The 21,252-nt window shown below is 40.5% G+C and overlaps 2 long non-coding RNA genes across 3 annotated transcripts; both read right to left on the bottom strand.

Annotated features, from left to right (window-relative positions):
* Nucleotides 1-1,089: 1,089 nt before the first annotated feature.
* Nucleotides 1,090-4,593, bottom strand: LOC145421499 (uncharacterized). The gene is made up of 2 exons (XR_013902875.1): nt 3,750-4,593; nt 1,090-2,351 (listed from the first exon to the last, which is right to left on the bottom strand). It is a non-coding gene; the product is annotated as an uncharacterized LOC145421499 (long non-coding RNA).
* Nucleotides 4,594-6,755: 2,162 nt separating this feature from the next.
* On the bottom strand, nt 6,756-11,979 carry LOC113008946 (uncharacterized). 2 transcript variants are annotated; one of them, XR_003270092.2, is made up of 4 exons: nt 10,971-11,979; nt 10,449-10,609; nt 10,168-10,383; nt 6,756-9,131 (listed from the first exon to the last, which is right to left on the bottom strand). It is a non-coding gene; the product is annotated as an uncharacterized LOC113008946 (long non-coding RNA). The 2 variants fall into 2 exon arrangements; XR_013902877.1 differs by having other exon boundaries at nt 10,449-11,976.
* Between the last annotated feature and the right edge of the window lie 9,273 nt (nt 11,980-21,252).

The following is a 21,252-nucleotide window of genomic DNA, read 5'->3' on the forward strand; positions in this document are numbered from 1 at the left end:
TTAAATTGGGAAGCATAAATGAACATACCAGAAAACCCTGCACGAAGGAGCCATATTTGTTTTTTGTGTGTGCATAAGATGAAGCTTTAGTATTATTACACATATGATAATGGTGTTAGCATGCAACACACAAACTCAAGTGGTGTTGCCAAGATAGTTGCTGACTGGCAAGAAACTTCTAGAAGAAATCTGGTGACAGTCCAAAGCACAAATGAACATGTTTAATACTCGTGCAAGACCCTGCGGGAAGGTGCCAGATTGCTGTATTTTGTGTGAATCAGGAAAAGTGCACGGTGATGACTAAAGCTTATAAAACATCTCTCTCCTTATGTGTGCATATATGAGAAAGAAAATTCTGCCAAAGCAACTTTAGCTTCTTGCAAGCATCAGTACACAAAGGATGCTAACACAAAGCTAGCCAAGAACCAAGAGTGATTTTAAAGTTGAACGTATGCCGACCCCAGCAGCCAAAGGGAGCTCAGGGGAGAGCTTCTTGGGGTCCAGTGATGTGTCCTGAAGAGACGACATGAGCTCTCCCTCCTGTAGGCCCACCCCAGCAGTAGGTGCTGTCTGTCTCATTCCGAGTTAACTGCTACTCCTCTACATCTAAACGAGCCAGTTGAGGAGGTTCAGGCATCTGACAAGGGTGCCTCTTGAGCGCCTCCTGGGTGAGATGTTCCAGGCATGTCCCACCAGGACAGACAGGACACACCCAGGACATGTTGGGGAGATCACAGCACTCAGCAGAGAATGCCTCAGTGTCCCCCAAATAATGGAGGAGCTGGCTCGGGAGAGTAAGGTCTGGGTCTTCTCTGCTTATGCTACTGCCACCGAAACTAGACACCAGGTAAGCTCAGAAAAATGAACAACCTGTTTAAATAAAGGTTCATTTAAAAAATATGTTTGTCATTAGCTAGTCTGTGTACATGTACTTCTTCTCCAGTGTTGAAAATGTTAAACTCACAACCTGCACATTTTCTGGTTGCATCATCAAATAAATACCCCCAAAAGTAGTCTGAGTACTTTTACACTGGTTTTATGCTGCGATATTTTCAAAGTCTTTCACTGAACACATTCAGTCACACATTGTTCATAATTTATTGGAAGTTTATTGTTTAATGTCCTGTCTAAATAACTTCAGTCACCATTTGTATTCATTAATGAATAACTGACTTCTAATATTAAAAGAAATAGAAACTGTTGTGCTGTTGTTCACGTAGAAGGGCCTGCTTCTGGATGTCCAGACTTTGTGCGTCAGTGGGAAGGTCAGGGTACAGGGTTCGAACCTCCTCATGAGATGTCGTATCTGCTGGATAAAAGCAAGCTACATCACATCAGGGATTGTCCTAGAGCTGCCCTACAGTAACAATCAACTGACTAATATATGAAATACTTGCAGTAGCACAATAATAAACACAAAGCAAAAAAATGTTTAGTGAAGATAAAAAAAACCCATCAAAGTTTTAGTTTGGATAAAGGGAGACAGAGCACCAATCTAAACAAGTCTAAACCATCTACAAAGTGATTATAGGAGGAAACAACCTTGACTTCCTTTACATAGCTTAGTACTGAGAATAAAAGAAAAGCATGATTAGAATTATTTGTGCTTCTTCTTCTTTCGGCTGCTCCCTTTAGAGGTCGCTACAGTGGATCATCCACCTCCATCTCTCTATTTCTAGCATCCTCCTCAGTCACACCAACCCCCTGCATGTCCACCTTCACTACATCCACAAATCCAGCACCACAGTTACTCTCTTCGCACCTTATCATAGCCTTCACTCCTACCCTCTCTATGCCTCCCGTCTCCATCCTCTTCAGAGTTGCCTCGCTTCCTTCTCTAATTCAATTTTCATCCAAAGTACTCCTTCTCTCTTCTCAACACACATTCTTCACATTAGCACATTTCCATCTCTATACTTGGTTACTCTCTTCCAGGACAATTTATGTGCCTTGGCATTCATTAAAAATCATTTTCTCCTTAGTGTCCAGCCTCACATACAACTCACTACAAGCCTTTTCCTGTGCCAGTGACACCTCTCTCTTTGCTGTGCACCTAGCCTTTTAGTACTCCTTCCTTCAGCTCCCTGACTATCCCACTCTTTCTTTGCCAGTCTCTTCCTTGAATACATTCCTGAATCTGTTATTATTTGTGCAATGAAAATTAAATCAAGAAAGATTTTGCTTTTACAGTCTCACTGCAGGTTGATACATTATAAGCACGCCTGTGGTTCACATAAGCATTAAAAGCTTGTATTACTCCCTGATGTTTTGCCTGTTAGCATGTGCAGCAGCTGGAGAAGGACTCCTAGCTGAAGACAGGACAGCTTCTCGATGTGCAGATTGGTCGTCTTCTACGCAGAAGCAAAGGAGAAAAACCCCAAATTAAACAGAACAACTACTTCTAATTACAAACAGACGTCTCTCTAAAACCGTGGCAGCAGTTCACCATGTCAAATGCTTTCTTGTCGTGCACAGTGACTATAACAATTAGGTTTAAAAAAACTAAACATGTATGTATTTAAAAACAATAAGTGTGTTAGAATTACTACAGCAACAGGTTGTAGCTCACTGTACTGTTTTTGAGCACAACTTTGGTGCTTTTGCCTCATTTTTAAATCAGTGATCCCAGTAGCACAGTCTAAGCAGAGACCTCAGTGCTTGGCAAACAATCAATAGAATCAATATAATTATTAAAAAGAAACAAAATAAATGCCAACCATATAAAAAACATAAACTTAAAGAAAAAACTAAACTTGATTTTATGTCTTTAGGCTATTGTTAACAGCAAGCATGAGGTTAGTGCATATGTATTATTATTGGAAAGATTACTGCAAAGAAAAAAAAGTTGAACCAGGAGGGGGCGATATTGCTCTTCTTACAATGAGTTACATGCAGGCTATTACTTACCGTGTCACTCACATTTATTTCACAAATTAGCTGAACCCACTTAATTCGATTTAATTGTATTTATGCAGAGCTGAATCACAACAACATTCTCCTCGAGGTGGTATAGATTGTAAGGTAGAAAGTCTACAATTAAAAAGAAAAAACCTCAATACAGTGGGAAGGAACAACTCACTTTTAACAGGAAGCACCCTCTGGCAGAACCACGGTCAGGGAGCAAACTATCAAACTACGAGGTCTTTAAAATAAGGGTTCCACAGTGTCACAGTTTTCTGCATATAGTCGATTAATAAATGTTGAGAAAACAACTAATCGATTCAAATTTTTTATTTGAACAAGTATCAAATTGATTTTCACAGAAGCGTTCAATGGAACAAATACATAAATGGTAAACTGACTGCTTTTTATATAGGGTTTTTGTATTTTGCTCGTGCATTAAAAAGCGCTTTATACAACATGCCTCATTCACCTATTCACCCAAACATTATTACAAGCACCTTTTCTACAATTAAGCTAAACATGCATAAAATGTTAGCAGTGGAGATTTGGCACCTGAAAGGACCCCCTTTGATCCACTCCTAGTTTGAGTCTATTTACATTTAAATACTGATACTTCAATTTTGCCTTGGTTTGAGCTCCATAAAGCAGGCAAACCAGAATTAATCACAGAAGGCAAAAACACTGAAACTACGTTTTAAGCTGCGAGCCAAACAAACCAAAGGTAACCGTGTTTTGAAAAGAGCTATGAAGAGAAACAGACAGACTACTGTAATTTCTCAATAAAATGTCGCTTATTATCGCTCACTCTCAAGAACAAAAACGTGAGTAATTTTCCAGTAGCTCACCATATTTGGGATCTTCTAACATCCACACTTCATGTTTAAACGGTGGTGCGGAGGCGGTGTACCGTCGCAGGACGGATGTAGCATTCAGCGCGGTGTGCCTTTTTTTCAGTTGCTAAGCAACAGATTTGTCCCGCCCCCTTTCGTTATGACGAGCCGGGCCAGTCCTTTGACTGGTGACGTTACAAAGAAACCGACCTTATATATAGACCTGGCTGTTCAGTTGAAACGCATTCATACAGCGGGACAGCAGCGCTTTAAACGTTCAAACACGGAGTTTAACACAAAACAACATTTTAGGCATAAAAAACAAAAAAGTGAAATGGCAAGCTCAAACTGTAACACAATGACAAATGATGAAACAGTTCAGACCAATCGGGATAATTCTACAGTACATGCTTTAGTATCCCTCTTGAATAACTTGTTCAGTGATTTTTCGTACAAGCAGTGGGAAGAGCTTACCTCAGGCTATCCGGATTGCTCCACCGCTAAGCGGCTTGCAGGTTTTGTAGAGGACGTAATGGACCTGTGTGAACAGTCAGGAGCAGTATCACCACTGAGGTCTTCCCAGAACTCCCCTGTACATCAAAACTGTTCTGTCCACACCACCACTGGCAAAACGTTTTTGTCACCTGTGAAATTTTTGGACGATTCTGCTGAGCAGGAGTTTGATACAGCACAGAATATAGATGCTAACAGCCAAGAAACAGCTAACACAGAAGAACGCTGTCAAAATGCTGACCAACACAGTGCTGCAAAAGCAGAAAACAATCCAATTCCAGATCCCCAGCAGCAGAAATCCTGTGTTGAACATGAAGCCAGCATCCCACCGTCAACAAACATAAGTCAAACGGAGTCATATAAAAAGATACAGAATCACAGATCTTCTGTAGACTGTGAGCCACCTGAAAACACCTTGTTAGAGACATTAATTCAGGCTGTGCTTTCAAAGCTTGGTAAACTTTTAAAGTGCCCTCATTCTCACCAAAAACGTTTGTTGGATCTACTCTTGGACAAATTCAAGTGGATGGATTTGCATTTAGACCGAAAAGTGCAGAATTATTTTGACTGCATTGCTAATGCCATTTTCACTGATATTTGTGACAAATTACATAAATTGTCACTAATATCATTGGGGAGGAGTGGGGAGGAGGATTCAATGAATTTAATGGGACAACCAATGTTTAATATCATAACTACTTCAGTATTCCAAGAACACCTGTTGGCAGTAACAATTATCGATAGACTGGAATCATATGAAAAGAAAGAAAGATGCAGACTTTCAGTGGAAAGCTTTGTGGAAGGACTGATTTCCCGGGTTGCAAAAAAATCAGGCACAGTCTTCATCATTGAAGATGCTGAAGCTATCTCCAACCGGCTTACCATGAAAATCTGGACTGAAATCAGGGAAGAATACGACAAAATCCCCCCAGAGAAGTTCAAGAAACTCAGCGAGAGGGTTTTCAAATCCCTCTGTAAAAGATGGAAGCATGCAGCGGTTATTGTGACATTCTGGCAATTAAACGTCCAAGATCTTGATGAAGATATTGTTAAAACTTTCAAAAGAAAGATATTCACAGAACCAAGTTGCATATCTAAGTGCTTCTCATCGGTGCGTGCATTTTTTGGGAGGTTTAAGGGAGGAAACAAAGTTTCCCCTTTATAGTGACATCGTGATATCAACAGCAAGATATTTTCTAAAACTCACTGGACACTTTAAATTAGCTAGTTTTACATTTAGATCAGATCAAGTCATTTTTGAAATCCCCAGGAATGGTCGCGGCAGATGGCCACCCCGCCCTGAGCCTGGTTCTGTCGAAGGTTTCTTCCTCTTAAAAGGGAGTTTTTCCTTCCCACTGTCGCCTCGTGCTTGCTCAGAGGGGTTTGTTCTTTTGGGGTTTTCTTTTTAATACTGTAAGTTGTTACCTTACAGTGTGAAGCACCTTGAAAACACCATTGTTTCCTTTGGTGCTATACAGATTGAAGTGACTTGCACTGACAACATAACTAAGCTGGGACTTTAATTTAACATCAATAAAATTATAAAAATATTACATCTTGATTTCTGCTTGTTTTCATTGTCTGTGACTTAATGAATACAAATGTGTAATTTAACAGATTTTTTCTTTATGTTAGTCTGACCGGTGATTCCACGTTGGCCTTAGGTGTTGGCGCGGATACGCTGCAGCCCCTGAGCCATTAATGGCCCAGCACACTACAGTAAAAACAAAACAACAGCCATCTCTCCAACTAGGAAAGGAAAATAATAAACTGCCTCCTTGGAGGCAACCTGACTCAAAACAGTTGCAGTCCAACTCAGACCGACTGCAATCACTCTCAGGCAGATTGATGAAGATCTGCAAATAACTTGTCTAATTTATAAACGCAGACAGATTGCCAACACGTCTGTTTACAATAGAGGACTGTACTTACATGGTTGCAAACTGGTTGTTGTCTTGCTTATATGAAAACATTGCTTTGGAGCAATGAAACTCAAACACATTCATTTTTAAAATGCCTCAAAATGAAATTTTGAAATATTTGGCTTTATGCTTTGAAAGTGCCGTTGTGAGTGGGAGTGTGAAATCCTTACTTGATGTGTTCCCTTTGCCTTTACTGTTTTCAGTTTTATTTGTCATATGCAAGTTAGCACAGGGTCAACATTGCAATGAAATGTGTTTGACGAGCAGCAGTCACTCAGCAGCATGGTACAGTAGAAATATAATAAAATATAATAAAATAAAAAATAGAAAAATAGTAAAGAGCAAAATATTAGAGAGACGTGGTAAAAGAGAAAAGATGACTAAATATATATGTATCTATAAATATAAATATATGTACACTAGTGATTAAATAAGAAAATCTTGAAAAGAAATATGACGGGAGGCCAAATGGGATGTTGCACAGGAATGAGCAGCAGAAAATTACAGTATTACTCAGACTTTTAATAGTCATATTGTCAGTTTTGGCCGACGGTCATGGGTCACTTCCACTAAAATAGCAGGAGACTGGAGTAAAATGTACTTTATTAATGAGAACACATGGTGATACAGCAAAGAATCCAACCCTTCTGAAAAGCAAATGGCTTCCTGTTATACTCTACCTGATTCAGGTGAGCATCTGGAATAGACCAAGTCTGGGGGTCAGTAAACCAAAGGAAAACAAAACCCTCCCCATAAGAAAACCACTACAATGTAACCAACACGTTCTCACTCCCAAAGCGTAACATTTTACGCTAGGTGACAAATCGTCACCATATTACGTTACATTTTACGCTAGGTGACAAATCGTCACCATATTACGTTTTTGGCTACCCACCACGTTCCTAAATGACGACCTCGGAAAAAAGAGGAAATATGAGAACCGTCTGGACTGAATCTACACATGTTTGCTCTTTTTCTTCAAATCGCTTAGAAACACGCTATTTAACATCATTAAAGTCCTGGTTAAGGTCAGGAATAAGGTTATGGTCAGGGCTAGGGATAAGGTTAGGTTTAGGGCTGGAATACAGGGCTGGAACGTCTATTACCGCGGGAGCGTCATTGCACTGGATTCCAGCCATAGCCCGCCGCGTACCATAAGAACGCCGAAGGTCTCCTTTCGCGTTCCTCAGGAACGCCGCGGGACGTGACAAAACGTCGACATGTTACGCCTCGGGAGTGAGAATGGGCTGATATAGCACATCATAGACATATGAAGATTTGGAACAAGTCCTATAAATAATTCCATAACATATAAACTTCAGTCTCTTCTATATACATTAAAACAGCGGTCCCCAACCTTTTTTGCGCCACGGACCGGTTTATGCCCGACCATATTTTCATGGACCGGCCTTTAAGGTGTCACAGATAAATACAACAAAATAAAACTAGTACCGGTACCGGAAAAAAAGAAGATTTATTCATAACACACGTGAAAGACCCAGGAAAACAGAGTTAACGATAAAAACGATAACAAAATAACGATAAAAACTCTGAAAACCATACATTTCACACCCGAGCCTCATCTCTCGACCAAACGACGGTCCGTGGCCCGGCGGTTGGGGACCGCTGCATTAAAACACCTTAACCACACAGTTAGGTTTCAGCCCTCGCTGACTCAGAACAAAGTAAGACAATCAGAGTTCGATTGGTTTTTACTTGTGCAGGGGAAGCCTGGTCAGATTCTCAGAGTTGCAAGCTCTACACCCAAACTCAGACAACTCCAACTCCAGCCTTTTATTGAATGAAAACAGTTACACAACCGCCCATTGTAAACCCCATATGTTGTGTGGTAAAAGCTAAGGCACTGTGTGTGTGTGTGTGTGTGTGTGTGTGTGTGTGTGTGTGTGTGTGTGTGTGTGTGTGTGTGTGTGTGTGAGAGAGAGAGAGAGAGAGAGAGTGAGTGTATGTGTGTCTGTATACGTGACTTCCTGGTTACAAACGTTCTAACCGCATCTCTAGTCATAAAAGGGCATCTCCCCTCAGCCTCGTATATGGCTTAACCTCTTTAACAGTCCACCATTTACATGGTGAGCCCATACTGTAAAGGGCAGGAAGTGAACATTCCTTACCAAATAAGGAAACCAGAATCTTACATAGATTGGGCCTGCAGTTGAAAACTATAGCTAGTAACATCCCCAATATCCTACATGTGGGGGAGGAACAGAAAAATATCTGAACATACAGTTCAAGACAAGGTCCAAGCACAATAATGACAACTTTTAACAAAATCACTCCAACACACACTCCCCTAGCCTGGCACATTGGTTTGCTCCAGGAGCTCATAAGCAGGTGATTGAGCTGCTTTTACTCTTTACAAAGTGAGTACTGTTAACACTTCTCTTTTTACATATACAACTAATTTAGGTTACAGACAAATGTTTAAATGTGAACAGCTCTAACACGGGTTCTTTTCCTGACACAGGTAGGATGGCCAGTCCCCCTGTCTCTTCACCTTTCACGAGTCACTTAAATAACAACCCAAAAAACCTAATAAAGATCACAATCAACCAGTGTGTGTTTTTCTTCATTATGGTTTTTAAATACAAATCAGTCAGTCAATTAATAAAAATACAAGTAAGGGTAATGGAACCCCTGGTCTCCATTACACACATAAATACCATAAAGACACTAAGTCGTAGAGCTCTGAACTCCTTGCTTTTATGATATTTACACTTCTTCTTGGCCTTCTCCTTCACTCTGAGTCACTGCAGGATAAACGCATCAGCTCAGACATTCAATAATTAAAATATGTGTAGGTGACCGTTTGGCAGAAGACGATGTCGAGGCGGTACTGCAGTGACACGTCCGTGGCTATCGTCGGGGCGGTGTCCTGCATCAGCAGGAAGTCCATAGACTTCTTGGCTTTGTTGCTCATCGTGGCTCTGTAGTCCGTGGGCGTGGCCTGCAAAAAGTGTAAATAAACCATCAGAGACCAAACACAAATATGCCTTCTAACCACTAGTTTAGACAACATCTTGCAAAGAGTGTGTATTTCAGAGTGCAGTTGTTTTTAAATTTGACAGAAACAGAAAAAAAGACGGAACAGAAGGACAACAGGGAAAGCAGAAGCACCGACACACTGAAATCTTTTAGGGTCAAGCTCCAGAACTAGCCACAAATCCTGCTGGAAAGAACCTAAAAATACTTAAAAATACTTGCAGAGATCTAATGGAGCCGTTAACTCAAAAGCCTGGTGTCAGGCATGTTCTTTAATAAATAAGAAACGAGCTGATATGTTACAGACCCCAGTCTTTACGTAAAGAAAAAGCTGACATTTAGAGCGGTCTCGCAGCAGATTTTAAAACAGTGACACTGATTTGTGGGGTTTTTGTGCACAAATTTGAACCTTTTTGTTTTATCCATGTCCTTGAACACAGCTTGTGACTTGGGCGCTTTCATATGTACCGATTCATTTAGGTTTGTGCACTGAGGCCAGATTTAGGTATTAAAAACGAGTCAGTCATAACACTTCTTACATTAGTTAAAAAGCTGAGCTTACACTAAACCAACATTTAAATTTCCCCTTGTGGGACTAATAAAGGTATATCATATCATATCATTACTACAGTATTGCTGCAACATTGTAAAGACAAAGATGACACACGGACCAGACATAAAACACTGAACACTTTTTAAAGAAGAGTCATTTAAGAGTATTTTCTCTAGAATAAAGTCGGCTGATATGGTGAAGGAAAAATCTGCTCACGAATCCTCCAACTTCTTAAAAGTAAGGAGTGACCTGAGCTGGAAATCAACATGAGAGGGATGACTCAAGAAGAAGAAGAAGCAACAAGAAAAGAAAAACAGAGTTCAGAGTCTAGTTAAGATATTAAGCTGTATCCACAATGTGTGCCAAGAAACTAAGCTTGTCTGTTCTCATGCTAAAGAAATAAAAAATCTGGAATCAGAAAACAGCCAATAACTGCTGATCAACTCACCCACTCCTCTTCGTGCCAGTCCACGTGCAGTGACGACTGGCTGTTGTGACCGCTGTACTTTGCTCTCAGCGTATCCTGGTCATTGCGGAGCACTACTTGTTCAGACTCAGCGGAAGGAGAAGCTTTGGTTGCGATGTACTCGCCCCGTACTGCGTTCAGGGCCTAAATAGCTGAAGCTAGCAGCTTGCAGCCGCACACTGTCACCAGCTGACGGGTCTGAAAGGAAGAGGGTATGAATGAAATATGAAGCGTCCCCACGTAACGTCAAACACTTTTAGTACCTTGTCAGCCAGACTGGCGAGCGATTGGTCTTTGGCAGCTTGAGATAGCCTCTGCATAATAGCTGACCTGAGTCTTCTGCGTGTTGACGTGGGCGATGATCTCTTTGGCTCAGACAGTGTCCTGGGGTATGTGGATGATGACTGAGCTGGAGAGGGCACTACTGCAGGGAACAAAGACACACAGACACGTCTTTATCCAAGCTGGGACTGAGGATACTCTTACACTCACCAGCCACTTTATTAGGTACATGTGTTCAAAAGCTTGTGGCAGCAATTTAGTGCATTTAGTCAAATAAAGACAATAGAGTGGCCTGCAGGTGTATATTTTTGTAATGTTTCTGTCTTATGCCTGAAATATGCTTCAGCAGGAAATATACGCTGTAACTGGAAACAACAGTGTGGAATGGACCGGTTTAGTGTTAAGAGGTGTTACATCTGAAGTTAGAACGTAAATTTCCTGCAGAAATCTAAATCAAGCTTCAGAGGTACTGTTCCAAAAATATAGGGAGGGACGTTACCCACCAGATGTAAAAACAAACACTGTCTGCATGCACATGCCTGCTCTCAACGAGCCTAATCGTGGCTTAGAAAAAACAAGGAGGAGCCGACTGCCGGGGACGGAGAGCGATACCACTCGCTTCACAAATTCAGACCATCTGTGTAGAAGAATTTTAGAAACGTCTCATTAATATTGTCAGGATTTGACTTGTTTTTGATAGACTTTAAAATGACTGAATTTATACAATGAGCAGTATTCATATACAACTTTGTGACAAAGGATTTGCTCATTTTAAGGTAACACACATTTTAGTTCTATATTAGTGAACACATCACCGATGCGCTACGTGCCCTTTTTTCCTTGCATTAACATGATAAGCTGTGCAAAACCCCATTCTTCCAGCTTAAAACTGAAAATACTTTGTTGTACAAATCTTAAGGATAAGATAAGAAGAACTTTATTTATCCCGAGGGAAATTCTTTAGTCATACACATACTCAATGCAGCAAGAGAGACAGAGGAACAGAGGAATAAGATATACCATATATACAATAAGAATACTACTATTACAGTAATATACAGTAGGATAGTGCAAAATACAATATCAAATAACTCTAATGAAGTTAGTTCAGTCAAATGAAAACAAGCAAAGCAGTGCAAGGACTCACCATTCCTCCTCATTTACGCTGATTGTAAAAGTAACAAAAGCAAAATTAAGAGGAAGCCATAAAATGGGAACTGAAGTATTAATGCAGAAATTGAAGAAACAAGATGACCAAAAACGACTGTTTAAATACAAATCACAAGACGAATAAAGCAAAATATAAAAACCCAAAACAGGAGCAGAGGTCATCGCTATGCCATTGCATTTGTCCCTAACCACCAGAATCCCTCACGTTAACTTTTATCAAGTGGAAAAAAGTGAAGCTGGCGTTCATCCTCCAGCTTCACTGTGCTAATGTTATGCTAACAAACCTGTGTCGCTAGCAATCACGTAGCACAACATTATATACCAGGTAGTCCAACTTCAGTAACCCTGCACTCCATACTGTATATAAATGCCACTTGTTTTGCACATATTCAACTCTGTATATTTTATATATTTTATTATTATTATTATTATTATTATTTTATTTTATTTTTTTACTATTTAATTTGTAAAAATGTGTATACACACACACACACACACACACACACACACACACACACACACACACACACACACGTAGGAAAATATTTAGTATACACATCCAGAAATGCATACACTATTATATATTGTACATATATTTATTAGTTTCAGGTTGGCCATTCTTGTATTTTGCTCGTTTGTGTTGTTGTGTTTGCACATCTCTGTTGCTTGTGGGGCTCGCACACAAGAATTTCACTCGCATGTGCTGACAGGTCCCCACCTGTTCTTCACGCCGCACTGTGCCATCTTTCGCTGTCTCAGTCCCCAAACAAGCTCTCTTTTTCGGTGGAGAAGTAGTCTCCTCATCTGCAGTGTGAACAAATTCAAATTGTGAGCAATGGGAAGGTCAAGCAGCATGCACAGCGTGGTTCAGACTGATAACACTACCAAAAGGAAGCCAAACACTGTCACCCTTTACAACAAAACAAAGTGTGGCGTGGATGTGATGGATGCCAGGATTGTGAGTGATTGCTGAAAATGTTGTAATGTACTCACTCGCTTTTTATTATTATTTGTAAATATGTGTACAAATGGTTGGTTTTTTGTACTGTTTTTATCAATAAATCTCAGCAACAAAGGAAATACACCCATGTGTGTTGATTGGCAAACTGAAACACTCCAAGTTGGTGACTTTTGGAGATTTATTTCCCTGGATGATTGAGAATGCATCAAGATGAAACACAGAAGGGAAGTTCACAGCTTTTAGCAGCTCCCCCACCCCCTCAATCACACACCCCCACTCCCCTCCCTCCAGAATTCCTAGGTAACAACCTAATATACATATCTTCCACTTCCAGCATTTGACTGCTCTCCGGCTTTTAAAGGTAGAACGGTAGAAGCCTGGGACTCCAGGTGCTACACCCCCACAGTTTGCCCTGCCAAACCGTGACAAGTATTTACTTTTAATATTGTATATTATATAATATTGTATTTTGTATCATCACAACACAGCTGTATGTGATATAAAGAGGGAGATGACACACAGGCTGCATTTAAATAAAATAAAATAAAGAAACCCAAATAGTATAAACAGTTGTCAGCATATCAGTATTCAGCCATGGCTGAATGCTATATATTGCGCCTGGCCTGCTCAGGTGTGCTGCAGCTACTCCCAGAAAGAGACACAGGCAATTATGAAGATAATCTATAATCATCTGGTCTAGATGACTTACCTATTTGCTCTTCCCATGGTTTGGTTTTTCAGCCCATTTAACTTTTTATGGGCTGAAAAAATATTTTCAATCAACTGAGAAAACAGCTCCAACACTTTGGTTGCTATTTAACTAAAATATGTATCTGTTCGTGATTTAAAAATAATAATTGAACAGTGCATAAAAACTTTAAAATAGGATTTTTAAGATATGCATATTTTAGTGGTACACCCATTCTTATTTTTTCCCCCTTTTTCCCGAAACACAATGTGCTCATATTCCCGTCTGTTTTTCGAATGTAGGGGCTCAGCACCAACAGCGTTGGACTGTGAAATAAAAGCAGTGGCCAGCAGATGGCGGTATAACCCCACAGTACACTCACACAGGACGAAGAAGAGCAAGCTGAGACGTTCATTTCCCAGTGTTTCATCGCTCAGCCACAAACAGTTTTTCTTATTGATCTCTTAAAGATAATTTGCATCTCATTTTTCAAAAATATGATTGGCTTTTTTAATTAATTAATTAATTTGGTGTTCGATGTCTGAATTAGTTAGCTTTCTTATGACCTTCATGATTGAAAATTACGTCATATTTCCCTTGCAGTTTTAGTGTTAGCATAGTATTATTACTACCTGCTGCCCACACCTTATGTTTGTGAGGTGCAGCCAATCAGAGGAAAATGTTGGATGGTTTTAGACAGTGGACAACATCAGGGGCTTCACAAATGATTTGAAGAAGCTAAATAATGAATATGTTTTAACTGTGTGTTACATCCTGTGAGGCTGTGGGAGTGTGTGGGCGTGGTGTTGTCTTCTCCCTCTCCTCCTCCTTCTTTCTTGCCCCTCCCCTTGTCTCTCGCTGCCCCTGCCTTCTCCTTTAGGACACACCTGCTGCTCATCTGCCCTCGTTTACCACCAATTACCCTCAGAGGTGATATAAGCTGGAGAAGAGCAGTGTGGAGGTGTGGGAGAGGCTTCTGGTGGAGTTCTTTTGTGCTGGGCAGTGTGTGATAGTGGTTTAGGTATGGAAAAGGTCTGCTGTGTGTGACCAGCCCCACCGTGTGTGGCTCTTTGTGAGTAGTTCTTAGCTGAGTGGTGTTTTCCCTTAAGTGACGGCGACCTCCATTAGTTTGTTTGGCCTGCCTGGGTATTGTTACTAGCAGCGTTGCTGTCTTTTTCTGTTGAAGCCTTGTTGTTTTCTTTGTTGAAGTGGTCACTATCTCTTTGGGTTGACCTGTCTGATTTATCATTAAAGCAGCGGTGCTGTCTCCTTTTGTTGTTACTATTTATATGATTGTTGAGTTAATTGATTATAATAAAGATATATTTTGTGTTAACTACCTCTGCCTGGTGTTCTTTTTGTTTCACCCGGATCCAACTGTTACTGTCCCCCACCCTCTTCGCCTAGCTTTCATGTGGGGACGTAACAAAGTGAATGATGCAAAGCTACTTTAATAGAGTCTAGAAATAAATAAAGGAATAGCCATGACTGTTAAAACTAATATTCACATCGGAACTTCAGCTGCAGCATTATTACAGCACAGCAACAGTGCAGTAGATGCGCTGTTTATAACAGGCAACACAAATTTCTGATATTAATCCTGTGCATCCGTCAGAGTAAGATCAGCTGATGATTTTGATGGGACAAAATGTCAAATGCTTCAGGATATTCCACAGCAATCAGTCTCCTCTGAAGAGCAGAGTTCTTTTCTTCCACTTGTGGAAGCAAACATAATGAACAATTAGGAGTGCCAATCATCGGATAACCTTGATGATAAGCCATGTTAACCACTTGATTTCCTCAGGGGCAACGCCTGTGTGAAAACACCTGCTATCAATCAGCATTGTATTCTTCTTTTCTTAAAAAAAAAAAAAAATTCCTTTGTTCGCGCTGTTGCCTGCGATTACTGTAGACTCGGTTTTCCCTCGTCTTTGATTCCATTAATGCTGTAAATGTTCTCCCTTATTGATTCGTTAGATTATCAAGTCACTCTAGGCAAAACATTTTTATGAAAAATACAGCTATTATAATCACTCTATATTACAAGTGAGGGCACAGTACAGAAAATGATCTAATTTGTACTAATGGAGGAAGCAGTGTGCTCTTTTAAAGTGTCGGTTTCATGGATATTAAAAGAAATGAAAATCAAACAAGTGATAAACTCATTTAAAGTGCATTTCCCTTCGATGGCTTAATGTTGACATTAAAACAAGGCAGCTACAAAGCATAATAAATTAAAGACTGACTTTCAAACCCTAAAAGCTCTTTATTTCATCTTCTTTACCGTTCACATTCACCCAAATACAGCTGCAGCAAACAAACAATGAGACAGCAAGTGAATAAAGCTGAGCTGGACCGACTATTATATGCTAGTGTAAAAATTACATCAAATCTATTGCTATTAGTTTTCTTATCATACCAACAATTGACACATGAAAAAAAAATCACATCAATAAAAATACTTAGTTGGGTTGATTTGATTACATCAGGCTGGAGATTGGTTTTTACAGGAGACAAATGGCTGTTTTACAAACAGAGAGGCGGGGAGTGATGAAGCTTTTAGCTGTAGTGGATGATGTACTGTTGTGTTTGAGTTGTTCCGCTTGCAATCATTTTACACAAACATCTTTTGCCCGTGTGCACAAATATACGCACAATAGTCCACGATTTTAAAGAACATTATATTAATTTAGTTTCATTTCCTGCTGACTTATTCTAACCCTAACCCTAGCATAACCATAACATCACCCTTAATCCCGTCTCCATACATCAATCCGTCCATCCATCCTCTTCCGGTTGTCTGGGACCTGGTCTTAGACTAGCAGCCTAAGCAGAGAAGTCCAGACCTTCCTTTCCCCAGGCTAACGGAGCGACGTAATCTCTCCAGCATGTCCTAGGTCTGCCCTGGAGCCTCCTCCTGGTGGGACATGCCCAGAACATCTCACCCAGGAGGTGCCTAGGAGGCATCCTACTCAGAAGCCCAAACTACCTCAAGTGGCTTCTTTTGATGTGGAGGAGCAGTGGCTCTAATCTAAGCCGCCATTGAATGACTGAACTCATCACCCTATCTCTAGGGGACATACTGCATTGTGCCATATGTCCATATTTTAACACCTGCTAAAGATTAGATCAGTGGTTCTCAAACTTTTCACGACGAGTACCACCTCATAAAATATATGGCTCTTAATGTACCACCCTTATGACCGACATTAAAGTACAGTAGTATAGGCCTGTTTAACAACATATAGTTTATATGAGGCAATTTTATTTCTTATATAAATGTTATCTATTTTAACTGTCATAAACAGGATGTGACAAGTTATAATAATAACAATTGTACTGCACTAAAACATTCACAGCAGGTGGGAAATCTGGTCTTTAAGTGGTGACGTATGAACAAACTACTCTGTGTTTATTAAGGCTGTTGTGTTTTTTTAATGCTTTGTATCTTGTTCTAGTTAATCTAAACAAGAAAATAAAAAAGGCATTGATCACTGTCACCCTCTCTCGGTTTTTATTACCACTTTTCATTTTAAAACTCAGTTTTTCAAACATTACGATGTAACTACAGCCCAGCCCATGCAGCAGTAAGTTAATGACTAACCTCATATTGTGGATGGATCTCAGTTGTTCTCCTGACTGAAGTTTGGTCCGTTTACAGCATCCTGCGATTGCATTTATCCCTAAGCCTTGGGAACCCTCACGTTAACGTTTACTGAGTGGAAAAGTTAGTGTTCATCCTCCAGCTTCACTGTGTTTATGTTATGCTAACATAGCTGTGTAGCTAGCCACCACATTGCACATCATTATATACCAGCTAGCCCAACTCCAGTAACCCTACAAACGTCACTGCTGTTTAGTTTTCCGTCTTAATTTATGTTGGAAGTGATAGCAGAGCTGTACATTTTAATTTTTCATAAAAAAAAAAGTTCCCTCAGTCCGAACATGGTATATTATTTAATCTGGAGACTTCCCGCGTACCACTAGAAGGAGCCCAAGTACCACCAGTGGTACGCGTACCACAGTTTGTGAACCACTGGAGTAGTAATAAAGGATAATAAAGGATAATGAATAAAAACAATCATCAGCAACTATTTAGAGGTCTGTGGATTGCAAAGATAAAGCTTAAGAGAAAAACCTTTGTTATCAGGATCTGAACCTCCTCGCCTTTCCCAGCAGGCAAAAAATAATAATTTGATTAATTTTTCACAATTATGCAAAATATAATATCTGTAGGACAAAAGGGTAAAATATTAGCTTTGTTCTTTTTATGTACCCCCATCTTACACATGCGCTTGTTCCTGCTGCTGACTGCGGGTGTGCACCACAGATCACATTTAGGAGGAGGATAAGCCCCTCACAGAGAGTGAAGAGTGAGCCCATTACAGACATCGCTGTGTAGAGTAAGGATGCCCTCAAACTCAACTCACACAGAGGCCCCTTACCAGCCAATTAAACTGATGTACAATGTTCATATTTGTGTGTGTGTGCACCCTCACACATGCAAATGCTCTCTAAGAGGCTGTTTTTTTTCCTTTCTTTTTTAAATTTCAAATGTGAATCTGTCGCATGGACAGGACAAGAGGAAGAGAGGAACAACAAGGGAGGCACATAGTGAATGCACACACATAAAGCGAACATGCAAGTGCTCCTAATCTGAATTGCAGATGTTTTTTGTGGCCTCTCTGTCTGCCAGCACCATAATGATGAGCCGTCCTCGTTAGAGACTTTTAGCTGTAATTATCTGGTAATGGCACTTAGCCCATCAACTCCTCCTCTCGCGTGTCCCACTGCAGGCACGGTAGCTCTCTCTTCTCTCTCTCTCTCACACACACACACACACACACACACACGCACACACACACGCACACTCACATTCACACTCAGACAGAAACACACATACTTGCATGTAGTTAGACAGAGAGACACATGTACACATCCAGCTGGGAGGACATCCATGAACACAGAGATGGAAAAGACAAATACTGAGAGCTGCACAAGCGGTTAATCAGAAATCCACAAATACAATCACAAAAAACACACACACAAATGCACACACGTGCTATGCCATATCCCCGCTCCCCTGTCTGCCCGCATGGCTAATCTGTGCAACTTATTATCCAGGAGATAATAGAAACTGTCATCCATGAGGCAGAGGGAGGAGGGAGACAGTGGCAGAGGGCGGCTGTGTGTTCACTGCATTTTTAAACAGAGACAGACTTCATCGCAACAACTTTATGAGGCCAGATGTGGCATATTAAAAGCAAGCTTCCCAAAGCAGAAACACCTTACCACTGCAACAAATGATGCCACGGCGGGAAAGTAGGAAGCAGCAAAAACGCTGATGGAGGTAAAATGAAATGGACCAAGAGAGACCAGGGTGAAAGACGGTGCAAGAGGGAAAGCATGGGGAAGGATATGAGGGGATAAACTGAAGCAAATTGAAAGGGCTGAAAAGCATGATTCTTTACAATTAAGTTTTAATGCGATGGCTGTGAAACACTTCAATTGTTAATCCTGTGAAATTATTCTCACGCAGGAGCACCATAAACCTGCTTCTCAGTGGCAGAAACAATGGAAGACAGGATGATAATTAGAGGAGAAGAAATAAGGGAGCTGAGCAAGAGCAGGCAGTAACGTAGAATAATCAAAAGAGAGTTACTAGTGAAATGTAAGCACACAGATCCAGCAGTGTGTCACTATGTTTCCAAGTGTGTGATCTGAAAATAAAAGAGCAGATTAGCTGGTCTTTGGTTGGAAAGAGGCAATCAGATTAGCAGCCTGGGTCTTGTTGTGTTCCTGCCATCTGTGCCAGATGCTGCTGTTGAGTCAAAACCTTAGCCAAAGTATGCACAGGGTACCTTTTGGGGTCAGACATTAGCAGAGTGCCAGTAGGGGCAGCAAAGCATACAGCCTGCCTAAAGAAATAATGGCTAACTTAAGCTCATAAACATGCTTTTTCTTGCTGTCATACTTATACAGGTTGTTTTGTCTGTCCAAAGAAAGCAGGTCCAGGGTTTTAAAGATGTTTCTGGGATTTTAATTCGTGAAGCCTTTGAAGACTTCTTGTTGTTGTGAACCCTCTTTATTTGCACTTCTTCACTGAGTCTTCTCTTCATTGCAGATATAGATAATGCTATGACTAACTGCTGGAGAGAAAAAGGATTTCTTTGCATCTTCCATGGATGTCTAGGTCTTTATGCCAAGGTGTGCGTTTCATTTTGTCGCGTATGTGCTCATTCAGACACTCCAAATGTTTCCACTGTCTCTCTGATGTTTTGTTTTTGCAGTATATCTTTGTCATTTACATTAACAGGTCCTTTGACTGCCTCATATGGTTTAACAGCTGCAGTTTCAAATCTGGAATTGACTCCACAATCAGATTCATTGTATTTGTCTGCAATAATTCATAAACAGTCACTAAGTGGGGCACTCCCGTTCATAAAAGCATCTTTTGACTGAACTGTCCTCAGTGTGGAAACATGGCTGTAATTCCTCACCAGTTAGCAATGAAATTAAGGTGGAACATTTAAAAAATATCGTCATTGTTTCATTTTAAATGTACTGTGCAGGCACACAGAGTACTAGCACAACTACATAATGATTTGATGTTAAAGAATTCAGTTTGAAAAGATACTTCAGGAAATCTGTACCTAAAATTTTGCCAAAATTTCAGACAAAACAGTTTTCCAGAGAGAGCGAGGGAGGTTAGACATTGAGGTCAGCTGTGCTACTTCATTTTCATAAGTACAGGTGTCACTCCAGGCACCCCAAATATTTTATTCATTTTAAGTGACAGGTGGAGAGAGGAGATTTTTGCACTCAGACACCTGGATGCCCTACTAACTCCGAATGGTAGCTAATAGAGTCCGACATGAGCTCCATTTAGCAGAGGAGAGGGAAATAGTTGAAGAGAGAGAGAGGGAAAATGAGAGCGGTAGCTTGCAGGTGTGGAGTGAGGCTGGATTGCCACCACAGCGCTGTGAAAGTCGACTGCTCGAGGGATTCTAGCAGGTCAAACAGAGAAAATTAATATGTTCTTTAGTAGTGTGGATAGTGTTGAAAAATCTGGATTTTCTACCTCTTTCCACCATGAAAGTAGACGGACTGCTTTTAGGTGGATGAATATAAAAGGTTTAAATTTCCCACATGCATTAATGTGTCAATTTGTGACAGACTGGCTAATTGTTTGAGGCTTCTTCCCACTTTCTGGCCCTTACTGGAATCAGCGCCAATCCCCAGGGGACCACAGAAAGCTTTAGCTGTGTAATGATTGTTTTATCTTAGCAATGCGCCTCTGGAATTTTATATAATAAAATAAAGGCCTTAGAGACACCAGGTGCATTAGTAACAAAAAGATCAATGGAAAAATCCTGTTTGTGTTCCTGGATCAGTTTTGCGTGGCCTCTTCTCTCTTTATTTAAGAGTGTGAGAATTTTGAGATAAACTAATGAGAAGCTAAGACAGCGCCCACTCCAGCAAGGGGAGTAATCACAAAACCCAAAGAAGGGAAAGCAGGAAAGTCATAATGTTACTGTTTCCTGCCAAATTGATATCTAGCCATGGAAAGTCTCAGCATGTTGTGGTTTTCAAGGTGGCGGTCAACAATCCTGACTAATGTTATGCCAAGGACACTTGTTTTTAAATCAAAGTCTTCTCGAGGCCAAGAGCTGATTTAAAACACACATTTCAAACACAGGTTGAATCCTCAATGAAGAGCAACAGCAACGCCGGAACAACTCTTAGGCCAAATAGTGCCAACTCTTTTTGCTGGCTCATCCATCAAACTCCGAGTGAAATGTCACTCCACAAATGTCTCCATAGACTAGAAAAGTCCCCTATCTCCTTTCCTTCCCCCCATTACACAGTCAAGTCCATTTTACCCGATCATTCCTGCTAACCTTTAGAAAAACTTGTCTTTTTCTTTTCTCTGTGAGCCCGACAACATGGACAAAGAGCAAGTATC

The sequence above is a fragment of the Astatotilapia calliptera genome, chromosome 17 (genome assembly GCF_964374335.1).
Source record: "Astatotilapia calliptera chromosome 17, fAstCal68.1, whole genome shotgun sequence".
NCBI classification, from domain to species: domain Eukaryota; kingdom Metazoa; phylum Chordata; class Actinopteri; order Cichliformes; family Cichlidae; genus Astatotilapia; species Astatotilapia calliptera.